Source organism: Mirounga angustirostris, unplaced genomic scaffold (assembly GCF_029215605.1).
Source record: "Mirounga angustirostris isolate CCGP_5_RB_7025 unplaced genomic scaffold, mMirAng1.0.hap1 SCAF_1, whole genome shotgun sequence".
Lineage (NCBI taxonomy): Eukaryota > Metazoa > Chordata > Mammalia > Carnivora > Phocidae > Mirounga > Mirounga angustirostris.
The window spans coordinates 31,845,886-31,869,307 of NW_026991709.1; the positions used below are offsets into that span (position 1 = coordinate 31,845,886).

At 34.7% G+C, this 23,422-nt stretch overlaps 1 protein-coding gene and 1 non-coding gene across 2 annotated transcripts in view; both read right to left on the reverse strand.

Moving 5' to 3' along the window:
• Positions 1-23,422, reverse strand: part of ROBO1 (roundabout guidance receptor 1) — a 1,126,461-nt gene that overhangs the window by 288,811 nt on the left and 814,228 nt on the right. The window lies entirely within an intron of this gene.
• LOC123834962 (U6 spliceosomal RNA) lies at positions 18,901-19,007 on the reverse strand. Its single transcript, XR_006788537.1, has one exon. It is a non-coding gene; the product is annotated as a U6 spliceosomal RNA (small nuclear RNA).

A 23,422-nucleotide genomic window follows, 5' to 3' on the forward strand; every position in this document is an offset into this window, starting at 1 on the left:
GAGAGAGGGAACACAAGCAGGGGGAGTAGAAGAGGGAGAAGCAGGCTCCCCACTGAGCAGGGAGCCCGATGCGGGGCTCGATCCCAAGATCCTGAGACCATGACCTGAGCCGAAGGCAGACGCTTAAGGGCGGAGACACCCAGGCGCCCCCGGATCATCAGTATTTTTAGAAGCCCTCCAGGTGATTCCAGTGTGCAGATAAGTCTGGGAACCATAAATGTATCAAAAGCAATTTCCAAGCAGGTACCATGTTTAAAAGTCAGGACTGAGAATAGCCCTTATGTATCTTTGTATATCACAAGTAGTTAGCATATTTGTCTTTTTGGTTTATTTTTTTCATCAGTTCACTTTATAGAAATTTTAAAAATGTTTAATTAGAATCTTAAATTAATGAGATAATTTTGAGTGAGAATTTGTGTGGTGCACTTGTGTTATTTTGAAAGCAGCCTGGATTACCAAGAATGAATTTTTAAAGAGCCATCCTTGTATTCTTTTTATACTTACTACAGTGCACTATAACCTTTCTTTAAACCAAATATATTTTTCAATAGATTTGTAAAATGAATCAACATTTATATCATTCCTTTGCAGTAAAATGGCTAACTCATAATTCCACATGAGAAACAAGAAGAAAACATTATGGCCATAGCTAAAATTTAAAAAGTAGTGCATCGGGCGCCTGGGTGGCTCAGTTGGTTAAGCGACTGCCTTCGGCTCAGGTCATGATCCTGGAGTCCCTGGATCGAGTCCTGCGTCGGGCTTCCCGCTCGGCGGGAAGTCTGCTTCTCCCTCTGACCCTCCCCTCTCTCATGTGCTCTCTCTCTCAAATAAATAAATAAAAATCTTTAAAAAATAAATAAATAAATAAAAAGTAGTGCATCAGGGCACCTGGCTGGCTCAGCTGGTGAAGCATGTGACTCTGGATCTCAGGGTTGTGAGTTTGAGCCCCATGCTGGATGTAAAGGTTACTTAAAAGAATAAACAAACAAACAAACAAATAAATACGTAAATAAATAAAATCTTAGCAAACAAAAAGGTAGTGCATCACTGATGGATCCTCATTCTTGACTAGGAATAAAGAGATATAATAAGGAAGCAGTGTTCAGATTTGTGACTTGCATTTACCAAATGCCTGTTCATATACAACTTACATAGTGAATGATAGAACTGATATGTGACATAGTTAGTAAACAAAAACACCAAACAGCCAGATCATGCTTATTTTGTACTTCATATCTATTATCTATATCTATAGATACATTGATATCCCAAAAGTGATTTCTCTTTTTTAATAAATGTTATGTCTGCCCTCAAGTACTTTGTAAATAGAAAAAAACAAAGGCTGAAGTGGGCACAGTCTGGGTATTGGCAGAGAGCGAGAGACCAGAGGCACCAACAGTGTAGCATGCCCCAAATCCCTAGGCTTTATCCTCGAGTCAGTGCATTTGTTCTTTCTCTCACTTTCATCTAATTTATTGCCAGCGTCCTGGGCCAGGGCTAGTACCCCAGTGTTCACCCAAGTCTGGAATCATTAACTGGCTCCGTTTTTTAAATAAATTTAATACACTTTTAATATTTAAAATATTAAGTAGCCTTTAGATCTAGACTGATCATAGAATAAATAGACTACTCTTTATGTTTCTTTTTTAAACGATAAAGCATTCAGAGGTAGAGGGACACCTTGAAAGGGTGATTACCTTTTCCAGAGATGGAAATCCCGGCTCCTATAAAAATGCCATGCTCTATGGCATCCTGTACCTGGCAACCATTAAAATTGTAGGTCGCTTTCATTGCAAAGGAAACAAAGTATCATAGTCTTATTAAGCAACTTACAGAAACGATTATTATTCAATGGTCATATGTTTTGAAGTCATGGTACACAGCTGTTTCGCTGCAACTCCAAAGTCAATAGAAGAATGCAGGACTATGCCACACTTAGGCAAGATGACTTTAGTTTGGGTTAATATGCTCCTGTTTTTGTATTAGACAATATTCAGGAACCAGGCCAACTGAGGACGTTTACTCTCTGAACATAAATTTTTAAACAACTGTAAATATGGCATTGCTATAAGGCAACAACAAAAAGAGACACACTTGAAAAATCAACAAAGAACTTACATTCAAAAGCTTCTACTAAACATCATACTTTCATTTAGATGGTAAAAGAAATGCAAATGTAGGATATATTTACAGATTTTTAATAATACCATTTTTCTCCCTCTTTTGCCTATTTATTACAAACAGCGATTGCTTCCTTAAAAATAACATCCTTTAGAAAAGCATACCTCCTATAGAATAAAGGCAGCCTCTATGAATTAGAAATGATAGGTTAGCAGTGGGAATTTAGACAATGAGATAAATGCAGATAATTATGAATTGTATTACAAAATGAAATTGCCTTCAAAAGCATCGTTAGGATTTCTTGTTCTCAAAACCAGTCTGGAGCCCTGCAGTTGCTCTTCGGGTACCAGGCAGGAAAACCTTTGGGACTCTGGATGTGTGAGGCTATTATTTCTGGGCTTTGGCAGTAAGAAATATGATCTGTGCCCCAGGAAAAACACTGAAACCAGAAGACATGGTAATTTAAGGCTTGACCACAAGAAAACAGAAAGTTCAGTTACACATAACTGCACTTTTCTAAGATAGAATCAATACCAACATATTAAGAAGTAGTTGTTAAATTAATATTTCATTTGAGTCACTAATAAAATCCTTATTTTTAAGATTTAAGATTATTGCATAATTCCTATCATTCTTCAATATTTATATAAACATAGAATGTAAACTATAAAATCATTCCTGATTATTTAATTCTCAAAAAATAAAGGTACAGATTCATGGGTCTTAAGTTATTGTATTAAACATTCAGAATACTGTGGTAGACCTAAGAACATAAACTTTTAAAGTTCTTGAACTGCAGATCTGATAAAAAGAACTTGCACGATGTTCTCAATGAAAATGTTGGCTGCCAAATTAACTAAAATATTTGTATTAATACGTGCATTTGTGTTTTAAAATTAAATCTTGTTAAAAATTTTTAAATAGTCCTCCCCCCCCCAAAAGAAAAGTTTCAGGGACGACGGTTTCTACTTGCCTATATGCTTGCTTTAAAAATGAGTGTATATGGACCAAGGCTTAAGCATTCAGATGTTCTATGATTCCTGAGTGTTGAAAATGAAATGTTTCTAAATTGATCTTTTATATTATCTTTAAAAACAAAAAAAAATATTATTTGAGTTACAGAGTATGTTAACCAATTTCCAGTATAAAATAAAAATGTGATCTTTTTCTCCAAAATAAATGTCATGGCCTAGAATAAAAAAAAAAGGAATTGGAAACAAATCTTTTTATAGTATTAATTTTATAGAAATTATAAAAAAGAGAAAGATAAAATAGAAAATGAAATGTAACACCTTTATTCATCTCATCTGTCTCTTTCTCATTATCCACTCATGGAGACATTAACAGCCTCACTACAGAGAGAGAAATTGCTTGTTCATTTATTGTGAGAATCTTTTTCAGATAAGTGGCAATTTGCATCCTCATGAGCAATGTATGGCAATGTCTCATCTGGTCCAATGCAGTATGCAATTTTGCACACAATGTCATGCTGACCTGAAGTAACTAGGATATATTGCTTGCATAAGAAATATAATGGGTAGGGGAGACATCCACATTCATGTCTTCCAGCCCACAATTTCATTATGCCTTGACAATCAAGAACACAGCAGATGTCACACCTGAAAATATTAGGAAGTTAATTAACCAATGGAGTATCATCAGGGACTTCCATCAGCCAACAAAAATAATAATATAAAGTTCACTCAGACTAGAGACAGCAAAAGTTTTATACAACTCAACATTTACAAAGAAAAAAAAAATATAATGGATGGGAATACGGCCTGAAGAATTTTACTTTAAAATATAGTAAATATAAAAGAGAAGCAATGTAAAACATTAAAACTTACTAATTATAGATAATTTCTGGTATCCAGTAGGGATTTTTTGAATAATGCCATTTATTTTAAAATGCTCTTTTAAATTGTCAGAAAGCTTTTAGAATTATTTTTGACTAAAATCAAGAGGGAAATTTGACTACAATGGGAATAATGTATCCTTCTCTAACAGGAATGATTTAAATCTGTGAAAAGTGAGGCCTGACAGGCATAAATTGGCTCCTGTCTTTTGATATTTAGAAGATGCATTAGCTCTCTCTTCTTGACAGAATACAGTATTCCATAGGTAGATTAGACCCCATCAAATGTCTACACTAATAACATTTGTGATTGCCCATCTTGCCATTACAAGTGGCCACTTTTTCCATTGTTTTCTTTCTGTCATTTACTGCTGGGGTTGGGGGGGGGAGAAAAATCGATTTGATGAAATATAAGGGCCTTTTATAGTTCTCTCCAAAAATTACAGCTTCTTTTCTTATACTAGACTCCAAGTCTATCTCACATTCTAGAATCCTTGATAAACACCAGCCTAGAAAGCAAGAGAACTCAGGCAATCGCTTAGTCCTAATTCATGACCACTTGATATTCTGGCATCTTTGATGATTTTTAAAGGTAAGATATTTTCTATGCTCAATGAAATAAATACTTAGAATTTTATAAAGAGCCTTAAATAAGTGAAGTAAAATGCATCTAACACTTTTAATATGTGGTGAACTGGGGCTGTATTTAAACATGTAAGTGATATTTGAAATCAAAGAATAATTTTAAGCTCTATTTTAGGTCAAAGAATTCTCTTAACCATAGTACTATCTCCATAGAAAATAAATCCCTTCCTGGTTTGCAAAGATTAGGTGATAAGGATTTTTAAAATCTAAACTGATCTCTTTTGCTGTATCCTTTGCTGGCTTCAGGGCACAAAGAATAATTTTTCATGTAACAAAATTTTCCTTTTGTGTTTTCTTAAGGCAAATAATACAAAATTTCTGTCAAAGGGAAAAATATTAAACACGTATTATTAGTACAGACACACTTTCTTATATAGTCTTATATTCCAACCTAGAGAGCTTTATTTTTCTTGTAGTTAATTTTCTTTTACTCCTAAATCACAGAAAGATATAATTATGGTCAAGTAGAAAAAGATTTTGAAAATTGCTCATTTATACATACAGGCTTCAAGGACTACTCTCACAAGAAAGAGGTAGCCACATTTAATGAGGCAGAAACATAACCGTCTTCTATTATATACAAATAAGTAAAAATCATAAATATAATTAATGTTTGCTGCTTTATATTAACATAATCTTCATCAAGGTACCTTCTTTTGAATCCCCTTTCAGAATTTCAAATCCCACACACATCATATACCATAAATATTTTTGTTTTTCAATTTAGCCAACAGAAAGTGTTAGCTACTGAACAATTAAATACTTTCTCCAGATGTCTATTTTACTTTTGGAAGTCTGTTCCACAACACACCCATCCCCAACACCTGCCTTCCAGCTTAACTTCAAAGGGATATTTCATATAAAAGCATCTGAGAGGAGAAAAATCTGACACCACACTTGTTTGAGTCTCCATTTAAAAAAAGGATAAAATAAGCAAATATATATTTATTTCTTAAAAGATTAAGGCAATTTAAAAAAAAAAAGTTTAGAAGCATATCTTGCAATGACTCTTGATTATCTTAGACCATATGATAAAAGAATTAAATAGGAGAGACTGGGCTATATTGTCTTGGTTGAAATTCAGGCTCTGTCATAGACCAATCATGTGATTTTTTTAGTAAGTTAACTTACCATGCTGAGGGTACTTACCTCATCTATAAAATAGGAGCAAAGATTTTATTTACCTCAGAGGACTGTTTTACGAAATGACAGTGATCCCATATGAAGCATTTATAACAGGGCCTGATACAGAGCACTCAATAAATGTTAGGTGATGTGAGTATAATTGTATTGGTTAGATGACTATAATTATTACTATTAGTGTATATATACATTAGGTAGGCATATACATTTATTTATGTGTGCTTCTGTGTGTGTGTATATATATGTATATATAGAGATCGTATATATCTCATACCTAAAGAGCATGAATCAGTTCAATAGGTTTAACTTCACTCTCCCCAAATTCTTAAGTGCTGATATAATTAATTAAATAGCAATACTGAATGGAACATATAATCCATTTGACAAACTTTTATGTACCATGACATTAATCCATTGTAAATATTCATCACAGCTAGTACATCAAACAGCTTATGATACTGCTACCAAATTTTAGTTTTTCTTCTAGCCCTTAAGACCCTATCACTGGCAAAGGTGGAGCTGGGGCAAAAAACAAACCAGCCAACAAAAGTCCCCAAACATCAGTAGCTCATCCTTTACCCAAACTTTATTTATATCCATGAGGAACAGGGGCTGGATACATGCACTCCCAAAGTAGCTCAGAATGCCATGCTCTTAGTAAATGTGGGAGCAAACTGGAAAATGATAATCATTCAGGAGAACTCGAGTAGTATGGGCTTCGGTGCACACCTATTTACCCAAACACACAGACTCATGGACATACACACACCCTATATCTTGTGGCTTCCCTCACATTATAATTCGGTGAAATGATGGACCACAATAATAAATAGAGGAATTTCCATTTCATGTAAATGTGGTCATCTCTATTTATTTACCAATTCATTCTCTCAGTTAATAAACTAATAAAAACAATCCTCTATTATAACAGGAACTATATCTCAAGTTTGCTTTCAAATAAGTCCAATCCCATTCTTTTCAACTGAGGAATCAATTACTATGATACAAATACTAAAGTCATATTTGACTAGGGTCTTATTTCTATATAATCCCCTAAATTGCTTCTGCATATTTAAAAGTAATTAAGGCATAAGGATGATGCAGGAAGAACAACACAGGTTTCTGTTTAAACAAAAATATCAAAGTATGAGATTATACTTGGTTATTAATTATGAACTGACCTGACTTGACTTTAATACTTTTGTCCAAGGAGACCTAAAGGGCTATTTTATTTTCCCTGAAAATGATTAGATAGCCACTACATGAACCCTTTTGTTTCTGCCTTCATACACTCTACCTCTGGAATCTAAGGCAACATTGAGGTATTTAAACGGGGTGGAGGGGGGAGTGGGGATGAGAGAAAGAGATCTCAAATATTAAAACTCTGTTGTTGCTAGCTAGCACTAAATAAATGGATAACTGAGTATACCTGGGGCAGGAGGAATGGGGGGATTATATGTAGAGAGAGATAGTGAGCACACAGATGCACTCACTATTAAAAAGGTCCAATATTTCATACTTAAATGTGTTCTAATATTCACATAAATCTTCAAGAGAAGTAGTATTACTCGTTTTTAGATGAAGAGACTGAGCCCTGGTGAAGTAAGACAACTTGCCAACACTCACACAAACAGTAAGTGTTAGAGGCAGGACTGGGATTTGAGTTTGTCTGACTGACTTCAAAGCCAGTTTTAACAACTGTGATAGAATGCCTTCTACAGCTAATGGCCTGACTGTCAAGACTAGGTATGACTGTTGAACACGTCAACATCATTTTAAACAAAGTGGGAAAATGGAATAAATATGGAGGGGAGGGTTTCTTTCACTTTGTTTTGTTTTTGTTTTCTGCTTGTTTCTCTGTTTGGTTTTAGACACATAGTATTTAGGTATCACTAACAAGAACATTCTTATTCTTGAATCCTGAGGTCCTCCCTGCCATATTAGGTCTTCTCTGACAATCATTATGAACAGACCAGCTGTCCAACATTGCTCATAAAATAGTTCCTAATTCACACAGAATCGCTTGCCCTGAGCCCCTCTCTCCTGTCTTCTTTAAAAAGCATATGTCACAGCTGCATTTTAACTAGGCTCAAGTAGTGCTTCATCTGTGAGCCATCTCAATGGATAACTAACATTTTGAAGTGCACACAAAGTGGGACCCATAGTGCCTTACTGTTAATTAAAACCATCCTGACAGCCACAGACTTGGCCTTTATGATCAGCTTCTCTCCATGTTTGCCGAGTTGAGTCAACATATCTGCACCTGTAGGCTGGCTCAAGATGAATCAAATGTGAAAACTGAAGTGATCCTTGAAAAGCAGGAGGGTTGGACTCCTTTTTCCTAAGATAAGCAATTCTCCTGTACCAAACGTGTATGTGTACATTCAGTCCAATCCTTGGAACATCACTATTATTGCTAACAAAGGAACGTTAGACATTCTGATACCTTAAAGCAGCTGTTTTCAAATGATCTGGTGTCAAGAACCTTTCACACTCTTAAAAATTACTGAGGACCCCAAAGTGTTTTTATTTATGGGAATCCTATCCATTGATGCAATTATGTTAGAAATTTAAATGGAGAAAAATTTAAAATACTTACTAACTTACTTTAAAATAAAGATAACCTTATTAAATGTCAATATGAATAATATTTTCATGAAAACTAATTATATTTTCCCAGACAAATAAATACAGTGAAAAGAATGGCATTGTTTTACATTTTTGCAGACTTGTTTCTAATGTCTGGTTTAACGAATAGACAGCTGGATGCTATCTATCTACTTCCGCATTCAGTCCGTTGCAATACATTATTTTGTTGAAATATATGAAGAAAAGTAAGCCTCACAAAGACATCTAGGCAGAAAAGGAAGAAGTATCTTAATAGCCTTTTCAAATAATTATGGATATTCTTCTTTCATACTACACCAACAATCAACATGTAGTAGTTCCTTAAATGTTAGTGGTAATGTGGAATCTGAAAACATATCAATGAACTTTTGGTAATCTATGAGATTAAACTACATTGTTTTGCCTTGACCTCTGAATGAATCTTTACCATGAATGATTTTGACCTTGTGGACTCCCTAAGAGGATCTCTTGACCAAACTTTGGGAATCCTTATGCAAAAAAACAAAAACAACACACCTCTGAAAAAAGTATGAATGTGTGAACCTAGCAGAGTGACAAAGGAGGATACAGCAATTGTACAAAGAACCTTATAAAAGGATTCAAGATTTCATTTACTTCATAGTAGTAGATTTGTGAAGATTAGAAAAGAGGCCCTCTTGGAGACCCAGACTTACAAACTTGGCTTAGAGAGTAGGGAGTCAGTTGGACTATAGCCTCTGTTTGCTCCCTTGGCTGAATTTATCTTTCACAAAAAGAACAAACTACACAACCATATGTGACAGTCCTAGTTACATTAACAGACAAGGGAGAGCAATCCACACAGAGTAGAAAAAAGAGAAGAAAAACAAATTTGCACTTGTGAGCCACAACAGTCTGATAAAATTCATACTATTCTCTTTCATTCCTTCACTTCTGCAGTCAATTCATGACACGTGTGACAGTTAAAAGTTCATGATCCGTAGAAATATCAGGTCCCAGTACATGGCTTTTATTTTATGACCTGGGTATTGGGTGGGGAAAAGTAGGTACAGAGAAAACATTGAAAAAGAAAGAAACCCCATTTTTAAATCGTAATAATAAGAGCTTTTTAAAAAAAAAGTGAACTGAAAAGGAATAAAAGTTACAATTTCAAAGCATTTTGATTTTGTTTCATAAATAAAGGTACATGCCACCCAAAAACAGTGACTTTGGGTCACTTTAATGAGACTATAATGAGAATAAAATGGAATAAGAGATTCTAAAATAACAAATTTTATAAAAACTGAAATAGTTTAAAACTTTTTTCTTTAAAATTTTGAGACCACTAATTTTAGCTCGTTTGCATCAACTAAAGAGTGCATCAGTGAAGAAAGATATTTATAACTAAATTAATTTTCAGCAAAAATTAATGTCTATCTCATTTCTGTTTAAATTATGCCATGCTGCAATAATAATAATAATGATAATAAATAATAAATTGTTGGGGCGCCTGGGTGGCTCACTCGGTTGAGTATCTGCCTTTGGCTCAGGTCATGATCCCAGGATCCTGGATAGAGTCCTGCATCTGGCTCCCTGCTCAATGGGAAGCCTGCTTCTCCCTCTCCCCCTGCCACTGCCCCTGCTTGAACCTCTCTCTCTCTGTCAAATAAATAAATAAAATCTTAAAAAAAAATAATAAATTGTCATGCCATGCAGCAACTATTATCAAATTCAGAATACTTCCTTATTCAATTTATTTATATGTAGTTATAATGAAAATTTGACTTTTACCAACATAACCTGCTATCGAAAAAACTAGTTATTTCCAACTATATCTGGTGACCAGAGGGCACAGTTCTTTTTTTTTTTTAAAGATTTTATTTATTTATTTGACAGAGAGAGTCACAGCGAGAGAGGGAACACAAGCAGAGGGAGTGGCAGAGGGAGAAGCAGGCTCCCCGCCCAGCAGGGAGCCCGATGCGGGGCTCGATCCCAGGACCCTGGGATCATGACCTGAGCTGAAGGCAGACACTTAACGACTGAGCCACGCAGGCACCCCAAGAGGGCACAGTTCTGAAACTACAATAATTGCTGAACATCACTGTCTTCAGAGACTTGTGCTGTGTGGTAAATATGCAAGTTTGCAAAACACAGGGTTTGTAAGTGATGACTCATACGTACTGGAGTTTACCAATAAGTCTGAGTTGCCGTTTAAAATGAATACATTAAATTCTGGTCACGAGTAGAAAAAATCCTGTCTTTGGTACTAATTGTGGTTCTTTTTTCCTTTACCACTGTCTGAGCTCATTAGAATCACATGCTGTGCAAATCTCTCCCCTTCAGAAAGTCAGACACTATTGCCTCGCTCACGCCATTAGTCAACCTTAAGCTTCACTGTACCAGGAAGCTATGGGCATTGAAAGTACACACCGCAGCAGTGGTAAGGACAGTTTCTATTCCACAGATGAAAAGCATGCATGAGTTGAACTGAACATTAATCTGCACCCTAGAGCTTGCTAAAATCCTTCTAACAGATTTTTTGCTCAGCCTTTCAACATAGATACAATAAAAATGTAAGATGCATTCCATACCCTACTCTAAAAAGTGAATTTTAGGGGCACCTGGGTGGCTCAGTCGGTTAAGCATCTGCCTTCGACTCAGGTCATGATCCCAGGGTCCTGGGATCAAGTCCCATATCGGGCTCCCTGCTCCGCGGGAGGCCTGCTTCTCTCTCTCCCACTCTCCCTGCTTGTGTTCCCCCTCTCGCTGTCTCTCTCTCTCTCTCTCTGTCAATTAATTAAATAAATAAAATCTTTAAAATAAATAGTCAATTTTAGAGTTTTACTGAAAATGACCAGTAAAACCCAAAAATATAAACATGAAGCTTAAAATAATTCAAAGATTTATTTTAATTACAAAAACAATTTAAATTACAGGGATATAGATGGTAAGGCAGAAGGAAAATCTACTATGATCCATGCTTTTCCTCATAATGATGAATTATGGAACTCTGCATTTCAGGACAGGAAACCTGTGTTTCCAGTGAGTATCTCTACCTAAATTTCACTAATGCCCTGTGAAGTCAAATTCCGGTTGGCTCCAGATATATTACAAATATATTCTTCCTTAAATAGAAAACTACATTCACATTAACTTCGAAATTGTTCAGAAAATCAAACTGAAAATTATATGTAAAATCATTTTCATATTTCATAAATAATAATTATTTATTATTATAAAGGATTAAGTTATAAGTTCCAAGCTGTTTAGAACTATCTACTTGGCTCAAAAAGCAAAATGTAGGGGTGCCTGGCTGGCTGCGTCAGAACAGCATGCAACTGTTATTCTTGTGGTTGTGAGTTCGAGCCCCATGTTGGGTGTAGAGATTACTTAAATAAATGAGTAAGTAAAAACTAAAAAAAAAAAAAAAAAAAAAAGAAAGAAAAATGTAGCCAATGTGAGTTCTATACTGTTAATTGGACACAAGTTTTGCCTAAGAGTTGCAAACCCAAAGATTATCCCCCTAGGAGATAAGAGGTACATATATTATTTATTTATTTTTAGAGAGTGTGCGCGGATGCATGGGCAGGGGTGGGAATGGGGTGGGGGGAGGGGGGCAGGGAGAGAGAGAATCCTAAGCAGGCTCCATGTCCAGCACAAAGCCCAACACAGGGCTTGATCTCACGACTCTGAGATCATGACCTGAGCTGAAATCAAGAGTTGGGCCCTTAACTGACTGAGCCACCCCAAAAGGTATATATATTAAACCCAATGAAGTGTCTTAAGAATAACAAACACCTTTTCTCTAATTACATGTTCACCAAGAAACCTTATAATTTGATATCCTGACAGCAAAAGAATTTATCTGTGAATATTCTGGATTTCTAATAAACTCAATATATCATCAAACTGAAAATTAATAAATTGCTATTCTCATTTCCTTTGTTTTTTCTTGAAAGAAGGTATTCACTTGACATTTTTATCAATGATATATCAAGGATAAAAGAGCAAGTCCAAGAGAAAGACCTAGTCATTTTCTTAGACCACCAGTATATTTTGGTAAATAGTTACTTAATTTTAACATCAAGCATTATGCAATTAAAATAATGTATAAAGTAATTGTAAGAACTATCAATAGTTATTGATGCTTAACCATTAGGTATCCTACACTGATTCTAATACTTTCAACTATATAAGTCGATGATGTCACAATAAAATAATAAAATTATATGACCCTGAAACGCTCCAAAATTTAAGTAATATAAAGCTAGACATCCATAGTAGCATTTCATGAAGACATTAAGAGAAAGTATGGGTACCAAAATACTCCTGAGCCTTACTATTATACTACTTAATATTTTTTTAAAGATTTATTTATTTATTTGAGAGACAGAAAAAGAATACAGAGGGGCAGAGGGAGAAGGAGAAGGAAAGAAGGAGACTCCCCGCTGAGTCAGGAACCTGATGTAGAACTCGATCCCCAGGACCCATGAGATCATGACCTGAGCAGAAATCAAGAGTCAGATGCTTAACTGACTGAGCCACTCAGGCGCCCCTATACTACTTAATATTAAAGGACTTCTCTATTTTGGAAGAGAGAATAAATGAGTAATACTACATTTACACATCTTTAATGTATTAGACAATTAATAGTGTGTATATATTTATAAAGGATTCTTCATGGTCCTATAGAATAGTCTTCATTAAACTGAAATTTCATGCCATTTTATATATTTCAAAGGTGTCACATATTTATTGTTTATATACATAATAGTGCAAATGTCAAGAGGTATGTGTGTATGTATGTATATGTTTCTGTGTGTCTGTGTGTTTTAAATTTCTATAGCTTTTTTTTTACTCCTCAGTAAAAGATTACTTTAAATCAGACCTACATTCACCTAAGCAATGGCACTTTTGTAGTTTATCCCAAGGAAGCAGGAGAAAATTTCACTCTTTCCAATCCCACTAGTAACCAAAATTGATTCAACTCCTAGAAGGGATCAATGAGAATATGATATGTCATTAGGTAATTCCTAAGAGAGTTGAGTAGAGTCAAATACTAAGGAAATCTTGAAAAAAAAAAAAAAACTCCATTCTGGAAGAAGAAAATTAGGACAGAGAGAAATGGGGAGAAGAGAGATATGACAAGTGGGAGGAAAGGCCAGTGGTTTCCCTAAATGCCCCTCTCAAATCCACCAAGCAAATGTTTTTACATGGTTTGCTCATATGCTACAGCGAATACTCTAGGTATTCCTCTGTGTAATTTCATTACAGTAGAGACGGTAGTTTTGAAGGGTGTTAACTAATTGAAAGAGGCTGAAAGCACCGTTTAAAAGTATTTTACAGAGCTGACTTCCCAGTGTGTCCTCTCCTGTGCCCAGCTTCATCAGCCACACCTGGGAACTCGCCAGAAATGCAAATTCTCAGGCCCAGGCCCAGCCCTGCTAACTCAGATCTGCTGACCCAGAAATCTAGTTTTGAACAAGCAAGCCAGGTGATCGGATACACACTACAGTTTGAGATCTCCTGTTCTACCCTTGAATTACACCTCAGGGAGAAAGTTACGTCAGAGATCATTCAGTTTGTCATTGCACTAAACAATGCCAACGATTGCAAAACCATGTAAATAGAAGTTGGCCGTTAGAAAACATAGAACCACAGACATGAAAGTACTTAAAGGAAGTAATAGATAATTAAACCCATACTTTGAGAAGTTCTGAAATCCAATCTCTGGGAAATAATTTAAAAAATTACATTTGTAGTTTGAAGTCTACTTTTGTAGAACATAGTTACATAATTTTTTATGAAATTGATGTACAAGAGCACCAGCCACAAAATTTACTCAACTGAAAGGGAGTGAATAAGTAAAAGAGCATTCACTTGAAATAAACAAGAATTTAAGGCATGTGCTGAACCCCCCTATCCTATCTCGTTCAGTTATTTTGTGAGTACCCTTACCTCTTTTACAGATAGGTACTGTATTAGTGATATTGACTCTGCAATTCTGAGACCGAGAGATTAAAATGATGCCCCGTGTGCTGGAAACTGCTGATCCTGATCTTACTAAAATGAGTAAGAGAGTCATGCACCAGTAACCTGACCTTTAACCTGAGCTTGCCTTTCGGGAATTTTGAGACAGACTAAATCAATTGATATGGCCGTTACAATTGGAGCCCTGTCAAAATTTTTACAGTATTTGAAAGGGGTAATTGGAATCTGAAATGGACTGTAAGCAACATGGAACCCCAGTTCTCATATGCCAAGAATCCAACAGACTTTGATTTCTTCTTTACACTGAATAACAGGAAGCAAGCAAAAATGTTAAACAATTTCCAAGCAGATACTGAGAGATTTTACTATTATGATTCCAATATATGTCCAATAATTCTTTCAATAATGTAAGAAACGATAGGAGATAAATAACTTTTTTTAAAAAATGACTTTAACACATATTTCCTGATGGTGTGAACTGACGATTTTCCCTGAAAACTTCATAATTTTGGAGAATATGGAAAACACTCCCATTTCTCTCTTGCCTAGTTCAAAGGAAAAATATTTTACAGGAGAGCCTAGTTAAAGATAATCTTTATTTTCTATTTAAAAACAATTAAATTGAAGCTTAAACTTTTCAATTTCAAAAACTAAAATATATGAATTTTTTTGTTTGTTTTGATTTATGCCTGGTCCATGAGGTGCTTTTTGTAGTGGACAGAAAAACAGAATGCTTTTTAACATCAATGTGTGTTTTGAATTATACTAACAAGTGACATATCAGCTGCGAGGTGAGACTACATTGAAAAAGACGGCTTCAGCTTACGGAAAATACCAGCTGTTTCCACTCTGTGAAGATGGATTACCACCTGTCCTGTTATCTTCCATACACAATACAAGGCACGTTGGCCATTTTAACCAGGATAACTGTACCCATATGTTCTTTAATTTGGGTCTGCATGCTGCCTACCATTAAATATTCGTAATGGATCATTGTAAATAGGAGATTAGCATGGGAGGCAGGATGTTTAAGCAGAGTCTAAGCCTCTGTTTCATTAAACCTCCTTCCCTGTTCTCGAAACCTGTACAAGCGAAAATATTTGTGATAATATCATCGATTTTAGCTAACTAGTAAAGCATCCAAGCGTAAATGGAAAACAGTGAGTTGTGTGTGTGTGTGTGTGTGTATGCTTTTTAAGGCATAGGAAGTGCAGGCTACATGTCACAATAAATTAAACCATAGATTGCCATTAAAAAGTTTGCCCCAAGGGGCGCCTGGGTGGCTCAGATGGTTAAGCGTCTGCCTTCGGCTCAGGTCATGATCCCAGGGTCCTGGGATCGAGTCCCGCATCGGGCTCCCTGCTAGGCGGGGAGCCTGCTTCTCTCCCTCTGCCTCTCTCTCTCTCTCTGACTTTCATGAATAAATAAATAAATAAAAAATAAAAAAATTAAAAAAAAAAGTTTGCCCCAACACATTCATTAACCTTGAAAATGATCACACACAGATTTGCTAGAAGCAATTTTGCTAGAAATTTCCTCCTTTTCTCATCAAAATGTTACACTATTGAATATACTTGACAGAAAATAGGATATGAAAAGAAGCACAGATTTTTTAAATATTATAGCTGAAAAAAGTTACCTTTATTTGAAAACTAAAATGTATATGTAGAATTATATCAGTTATAGTACTAAGACTTTAGCCAACAAATGAGGATGGATACATAGGATTTCTACTATGGAATAATGGGAGTAAAAAAGGGCTCCATTATCAAATGCATTTATTTATCTAGTCAGCTTAATAGGTAACCAATAGCATATGAAATGTGATGATCAGATCCTGAGTTCTGTTTTAGTGAAAGCAGGGCTCACTTCAGCTAGATAAAAACCAAACACAAAGTTGTGGCCCTACTGTTTACAAGTACATGCTGGAGCCAACTGAGCAATGGACCAATCAAGAGGGCCGCTAGCAGCTGTTTTCTATAGTGATCAGTACTGAAGACCTCAACTCAGTAGGATTTGATCCTAAATATTAACTAATAATCTAAAACAATGCAAAAAAAATAATTTATAAAAACAGCCTACAAAGTATATTTAAAATCCTACTGCTTCATTTTAGACTAACCAGAAAGATAAAATAACCTCAAATAGAATCTCTCCATGGTAAATAGTAATAAATTCCAGTCCTGTTGGAGGGAATAATTGATTGATATTTGCAGGTATATTCAGTCTTACCTTGTTGAATTCCGATTTATATTAGTCAAATATTTTATTTCTTTCAACTTGTGAAATGCTAGAATTCCTAATTAAACTTTGAAATAGAAAGAATAGGGAGAAGCAAATAAAGATTAACACATCACAAAAGCTATCTTGATTTGCAAAAATTTTCTTAAAGGAAAGCAGATCTGGCTATTGTAATGGTTCAAGACAGAGCTCTTTTATGTGTGCAGATGGGAAGTACTCCTAGAGAGGGTCATATTTCTGCAGGCTAAAGACCAAGAAAACTTAACTGCCCCAGGCCCGGAGTTTGGTGGTGAGAACAATTCATTCATTGAGCACTAAGATTCAGTAATCAAAGTATGAAGACAAGGGTGTGATTTTCATCTTCTATAAGGACAAGTGACTACCAATTCAAAGGAAACAAATGGCAGTAAGAAAATGGAATCTCCCATATGGTTGAAATTTTTAAATGCGTGGTCCCTTATTTATTCACTTTTAAATTTCATTTTGTACAAACTGACTATATAATAAGCTAGAAACATACATCGTGCTTGACAATTTCCAACAACAGTTTCATACTCTTCAAAAATGACAAAGGATATAAACTACTTGCATCAAAAATTGAAAAAGATATGCTAAGTGCAGAAATTTACCAAATATTTTTAACGTCAACATTCACAATACAAGAAAATGTATTCACATTTAAAGGTAACAGTTACATTATTTTTTTCAAATAACACTTCATTCAGTGCATGCAATAAATTTTGTTGAAAAGTTTAATGTTAGAAGGGGCAGGGCAGGGTGATATCTAAAAGATATCTGTGGGGCACCTGGGTGGCTCAGTCAGTTAAGCGTCTGCCTTCAGCTCAGGTCATGATCTTGGGGTCTTGGGATCCAGCCCCAAGTCGGGCTCCCTGCTCAGAAGGGAGTCTGCTTCTCCCTCTCCCTCTACCCCTTCACCCCTCATTTTCTCTCTCTCTCTCTCCCTGAAATAAATAAAATCTTTTTAAAAAGGGGAGGGCTTAAGAGTCAGACAGAAAAGCTGTAGTATTTAATATACATATTTATCTCATGTCCATTTGACGTACTCCAAAAGCCCTCATCCTCTATAACTCTTTCTCTGACACTACAATTCTCCATGAATGACCAGAAGAATCAATAATATGTATCAATGTCTTTATCTGATGTAACTTTTTTGTTTTTTTAACACTAACCTTAGAAATAGGTGCAATGGCTTCCAATATCCATTTAATGTTACTTATTTAAACTTAACTGAAACCTTAGGTAAAAATGGAGAAAATGCATGTTAAAGATAAGATACATAGTGTTTAAAATGGCAATTTTTACAAAAAATGTGAAATTAATCATCTGTTCTACCTGAAAATACTTCTCTTAAAGGATCAACACAGACAACTTGCAAATAAGCCTGTTCTCTTTTTTCATTATTTTTACTGGATGTTTGGTTGAAACAAGACAAAACATTGACATACTGGAAGGACAAAAGGGGTACAGAGAATAAGTGTTCCACCATTGCACATGGTACAATAAAAAAAAAAAAGAAAGAAAGACTATCATCTCTTCTAACAAGGTCAAAATTGGCCTTTATACTTTGCGCCCCTGGAAACATAATGCTCAAAAATATAGAACTGACAGTGGCCTAAATTCAGATTTACTCAAAATTATAAAGGTGCCAAATAATAAAAAAACACCTAGAATTTTCTAAAGGATTTTCACAATTCTAAAAATATTTAAAATTTGGGGAAGATAAAAAGAAAGAAATAGCATTAGGTGTTTCTGATTTGACTGCAACCCACTTCTATCAAAGGCTCAAAGATTTTTGTATTCAATTTCTATTTAAAATTAATTTCATAATCCTCATGCTTATTTCTAAGCAAAACCACAATGAAAAATATAGATCAGATTAGTATTGGTTTTTGTCTGGTAGAACATATTCCCAATATTTCTACATACAGACTGATTACTTTTCCCTCCCATATCTTTAATTTCTGACAGATTTTTAAAAAATATTTTTCTACAGTGTAACCCTTGAGATACAAAGTTTAATTACTAAAGTAAAATTTAGACTATATCCAAAGTATGCTTTTAAATATTTGTCTAAGGGAAAACCTTAATTTGTAGAACATCAAGTGGGAATATATTCAGATCATTCTTTTGGCAAAGTGATCTAAAAGTTTAGAATTGGATCTATAATATTGTTTATCTAATCTTGCTCTCTTTTTTTTTTTTTTTTTTTTGAAGGAGGAATTGGGGATGGGTGTTGAATTGGGTGGGTTACTTCACTTAGAGAGTCTGTCTCCCCACCCATGGATATCAGAGAAAAGTAAAATATGGAATGCTTCACGAATTTGTGTATCATCCTTAGGCAGGGGCCATGTGAATCTTCCCTGTATCATTCCAGTTTTAATATATGTGCTGCCAAAGTGAGCACTATCTAATTTCCTTATGTATCTGTCTTGTAACAGTTGTGACTACGAAGGGGTATGGGATTATTACAACTGGCGCCACAATTTCCAGTCTAGTTAAATAGGGTAGTTTCCAGGAGTTATTGTCCAGATTATTCAGAGCCTGAACAGACATTATTGGATGGGTTCAGGTATTCACTTTTTGGAAAAAAGAAAAAAGACAGATGTACAAATAAAAGTTTATTCATACCCATCTTCTTTGAACTAGTCACAACAAGAAAGTCTCCACTGTTAACTTTATTATATAAGGGTATCTCGAGTAGAATGACTTAATTAAGCATTAGCAAACCGGTTAAAAAATCTAAAATTGAAAATGTTCACCTTGAGTTCTGAGGCTGCATCATTAAATATTCATATCTCAATCAATAATGATAATGTCAATAGTCAGAATTTCTCTTTTAAAAGGAAATCTCAAATATTCTGTATCAAAAAGGGTATTACCTCTTAGAATAATAGTGTCTCAAGTAAGAAAAGCTTAAGCTGAATTACACAAATTTAGGCTGTTTATTTTGCCTTTGATGTCATATTAAATATAAATGTAATTTGTTGAGGGTGGTCAATTAACTTGTTTTATACCTAGAAATATTATTAACTTTATAAAATCTGAATTTCCATCATCATTCTTCAGCTGCAATAAAGAAAAAAAGCAAACATGTTTAAGGAAAGACTGTTAAAATTCCAGTCTGAAGAAGTCCTTAGTCATATTGAACCTTTAAGCAGGCCTTTGGCATAAACTCAGATCATGTCCCAGTAAGATAATTCCTCTAGGGACATATCCTTCACTCAGCTTTGAAGGATTCCTCTTAGAGAGATTCATCTGATTCATCTGGCCTATTAACAGTTCTAATTCAAAGAATCCAAACAAGAAAACAAGCAAAAAGGAAGTAACTGTTTTTTGTTTTTTTTTTAACCTCAACCCTCAGCTTCCATTCAAAAATATCTTCCTTCTTTTTATCCTTTCCTATGTGAGTTCTTACTAATGTTGTTAAAGAGCAGAAGCTACCACAAGACGGAGCCTGGAATTGTTCTGTGATTGTTATATTTCTTTAGGTACACAGCACAGTTCTATTCCGCCCATGGGTTTTCAGCACACACTAACTGATGTTGAGTAATATGTGATAATAAATTAAATTTTAAAGCATCACATTGTGAGCACCAAAGTCTGTTGGTAGCAGATTTTTACACAACTATGAAAAGAACACATATATGCGGTAAACCATTTATAGAAAAAAATTATAAAATAATTCTAATTTATTCCTTCTCCTATGATATATAAGGTTAGATTATGTTAATGACATTTACATCTATAAATGGAAAAGAAATCAGTGAAAACCCCATTTTGCAAAGAAAAATATGTAAATATTTTGGAATGCCTATGGTCCATAAAAGAGGTAGAATATTAAAAGTGGTGAGAGAAATGTGTGAAAACCAATGATGGAAGAACAGCTTGGAAAAGTTATTAACCAGAAAAAGTTCTAGCATGGAAAATATGGTAACTTCTTGGTTATTAAATATGGTTCAATTTAGAGAACTAAAATTAGCTATAAATTTGATGCTTTTGACAATTAAAGATAAACCATTATCCCTTACTTGACAATTTCTGGGTTTTGTTTCATATAAATTTGCAGCAATCTTTCTTAATTCAGTGTCGGCTTACTCTTCAGGGTATAAAAAAAAAATCACCAGGTAGTCTGTGATAGGGCAGTCAAAAGAAATAAAACATTTTCTCCATTAGATCCTGGCTTTCTTTCTTGAACTTTACAAGTTCAGACTGCTGATTGTCATTTGTCTTCTCAGGTGCCAGGGAGTATAACTGTGAAGTTGGGTAAAATACACCTGTACATCCTTCATACTTTTAGGAAACCTGAGGCAGAAAAGAATTCTCAGGGATCCTGAGCCTACCACCCTAAAATATTCAGATATGAAAATAGAAAGTATCTGGCAATTGTCCTAATTTGTGGATGCACACCTAATTCTCCACCACATGTTTCTGCAACCATTTACCCATCATTTCTTCTGGTTCTTTCAGGAACAGAGGAACATTACCACATTGACATGATTCTTCATATACTTTATACATATACATAGCAATTTCATATACTTTATACATATACATAGCAATTTCAGTGAAAAAGTCAATGATACACTGGTCACATGTTATCTCTGAAACTATCACATCAAAGGAAACTGTGACTACTGCCCTCTTTATGTCACTCAATGCTATCAATTGTGTTTGGTTTTCTCACTGGCTATTATACTGACCTCAGGAGATCATGGTCACCTGAGCTTCAAGAGGCCCCAAGTGAGTCCTCAGAAGTGAAGCTTCTGTGCATCCTCCGAGCAGGGGGATTCACACATTTTCTATGTCAGGTAGTGCAAGGTCACACTGAAATACTGGGACTTTCACATCACTGAAACTTATTAGCCAGAGGTGAGCAACTCCCATTTTTTAAGTTGAACAATTACATGTTGACTTCGACAACATAAAACAACAAGTTTAAGTATAAATTAAGTAGAACCAAAGTAAAGGACCCTAACAGAAAGCTGAACACATCACAAGAACAATCTCATCAATACAAGAGAAAAGGAAGCAGGATGTGTTCACAATGTAAGCCAACTCAAGCTTTACTGCTTCCCAGCTATTTGCTTAGTGGATTGCCTTGTCAGGATCCAGGCTTTAAAAGATTACCTATGGCACGTCAGAAGATCCCACGTATTGATCTCTCCTGGACAGACATGTTCTTTTAAGGGGTCACATTAGGAATTGTTTCTTTACTCAAAGTCACTGTATCTTTTTTTTTCAAGTTTTTATTTAAATTCCAGTTAGTTAACATACAGCATAATATTAATTTCAGGAGTAGAATTTAGTGATTCATCACTTACATATAACACCCAGTGCTCATCACAACAAGTGCCCTCCTTAATACCCATCATCCTTTTAACCCATGCCCCCTTCTACATACCTCCCCTCCAGCAACCCTCAGTTTGTTCTCTATAGGTAAGATCTGGTTTCTGGTTTGCTTCCCTCTCTCTCTCTTTTTTTTTTTTTCCATCTGTTTTCTTTCTTAAATTCCACTGAGTAGAATCATATGGTATTCGTCTTTCTCTAACTGAAAAAGTCACTTTATCTTTATATGTCACAATAAACTGAGGAAGGTATAGGTTAAATTTCTTAACCTTATTAAAAATAATCAATAATAAAAATAAATAAGTAAATAAAAATAAGTAAAATAAATAAAAAACAATAAAGACAAAAGAAAGAACACTAACCAACTATCAATTTACCTCCTCCTTTTAGCCCATTTCAAGTTTTATTTGGGGAGCAGATTTTGAAGTACACTAATCTTGTAATGGTTTAGTTTCTCAATAATGCATAGATATCAAAGCCACAGCTTAACCCTGAATGCAAAATTAATAGATATCAAACCAGTTGACTGTGGCAGAATAAAAATATAAGATTTTCATGTGTGAAAAGGATTTGCATGTAAAACTTAACATTTTACTGGTTCTTGTCTATAACTACAGATTACGAAAACAAATAGAAAAAAATAAACTGAAAATGGTACATTTTAGAACCTACTGACTGCCACATTTTACCAGTCAATGTATATCGTTCTTTTGCATTATTATGTGAGAAGGTAATTGCCTTGTGTAGAAAATGTATTTGTCTTAAGTTTCACATTCATGATTAAGACTCTCATGATTAAGAAGTCTCATTAAGTGTGAGAAGCAAAATAGCATAAGGATTATGAGCATGGGCAAAGTTATTTAAACGACCTGGGCCTTGATTTCATCTAAAAAGTAAAGGTAATAACAATACCTACTTCACTGAGTTTTTGTGAGGATTAAGTAAATTCATAAATGTAAAATAGTGTTTGGCACATAGCACATACTCAGAAGTACTGGTTATTACGATAATTAACATGGCCTTCGACCTCAACTTCTTCCTCAAAAAAAAACAAAAACAAAAACAAAAAAACAACAACTTAGATTGTATTCTATAATACGGTTTTACTAAGGACCAATTTATCCCACTAAGTTAAATATAAAGTAGAAATAAGTTATGTTAGCTTGAATATTAAAATTCAATCTTCCTCTTCCTCTGGGTCTGTTCAGAATTTCAGTGGCGATATTCCACATACATAAACACAATTTCCTTTGCTAAGTACTCTCTCTATGGTGCTTAAAAAGCTTCCAAACAGCCAGGAATGTATTTAAGCAGTTTGATTAGCCCCTTATGTCAGATAAATGAACAGTTTTGTAAACATTAAGTGAAATACGGGTCATTTTGAAATGAGAGATTCTCTGTAGTATAATAAATGTCCCAAATGGAATGTCTCTAAAATACTAGGATTCTGTTCTCCAAATAAGTCCACCTTTT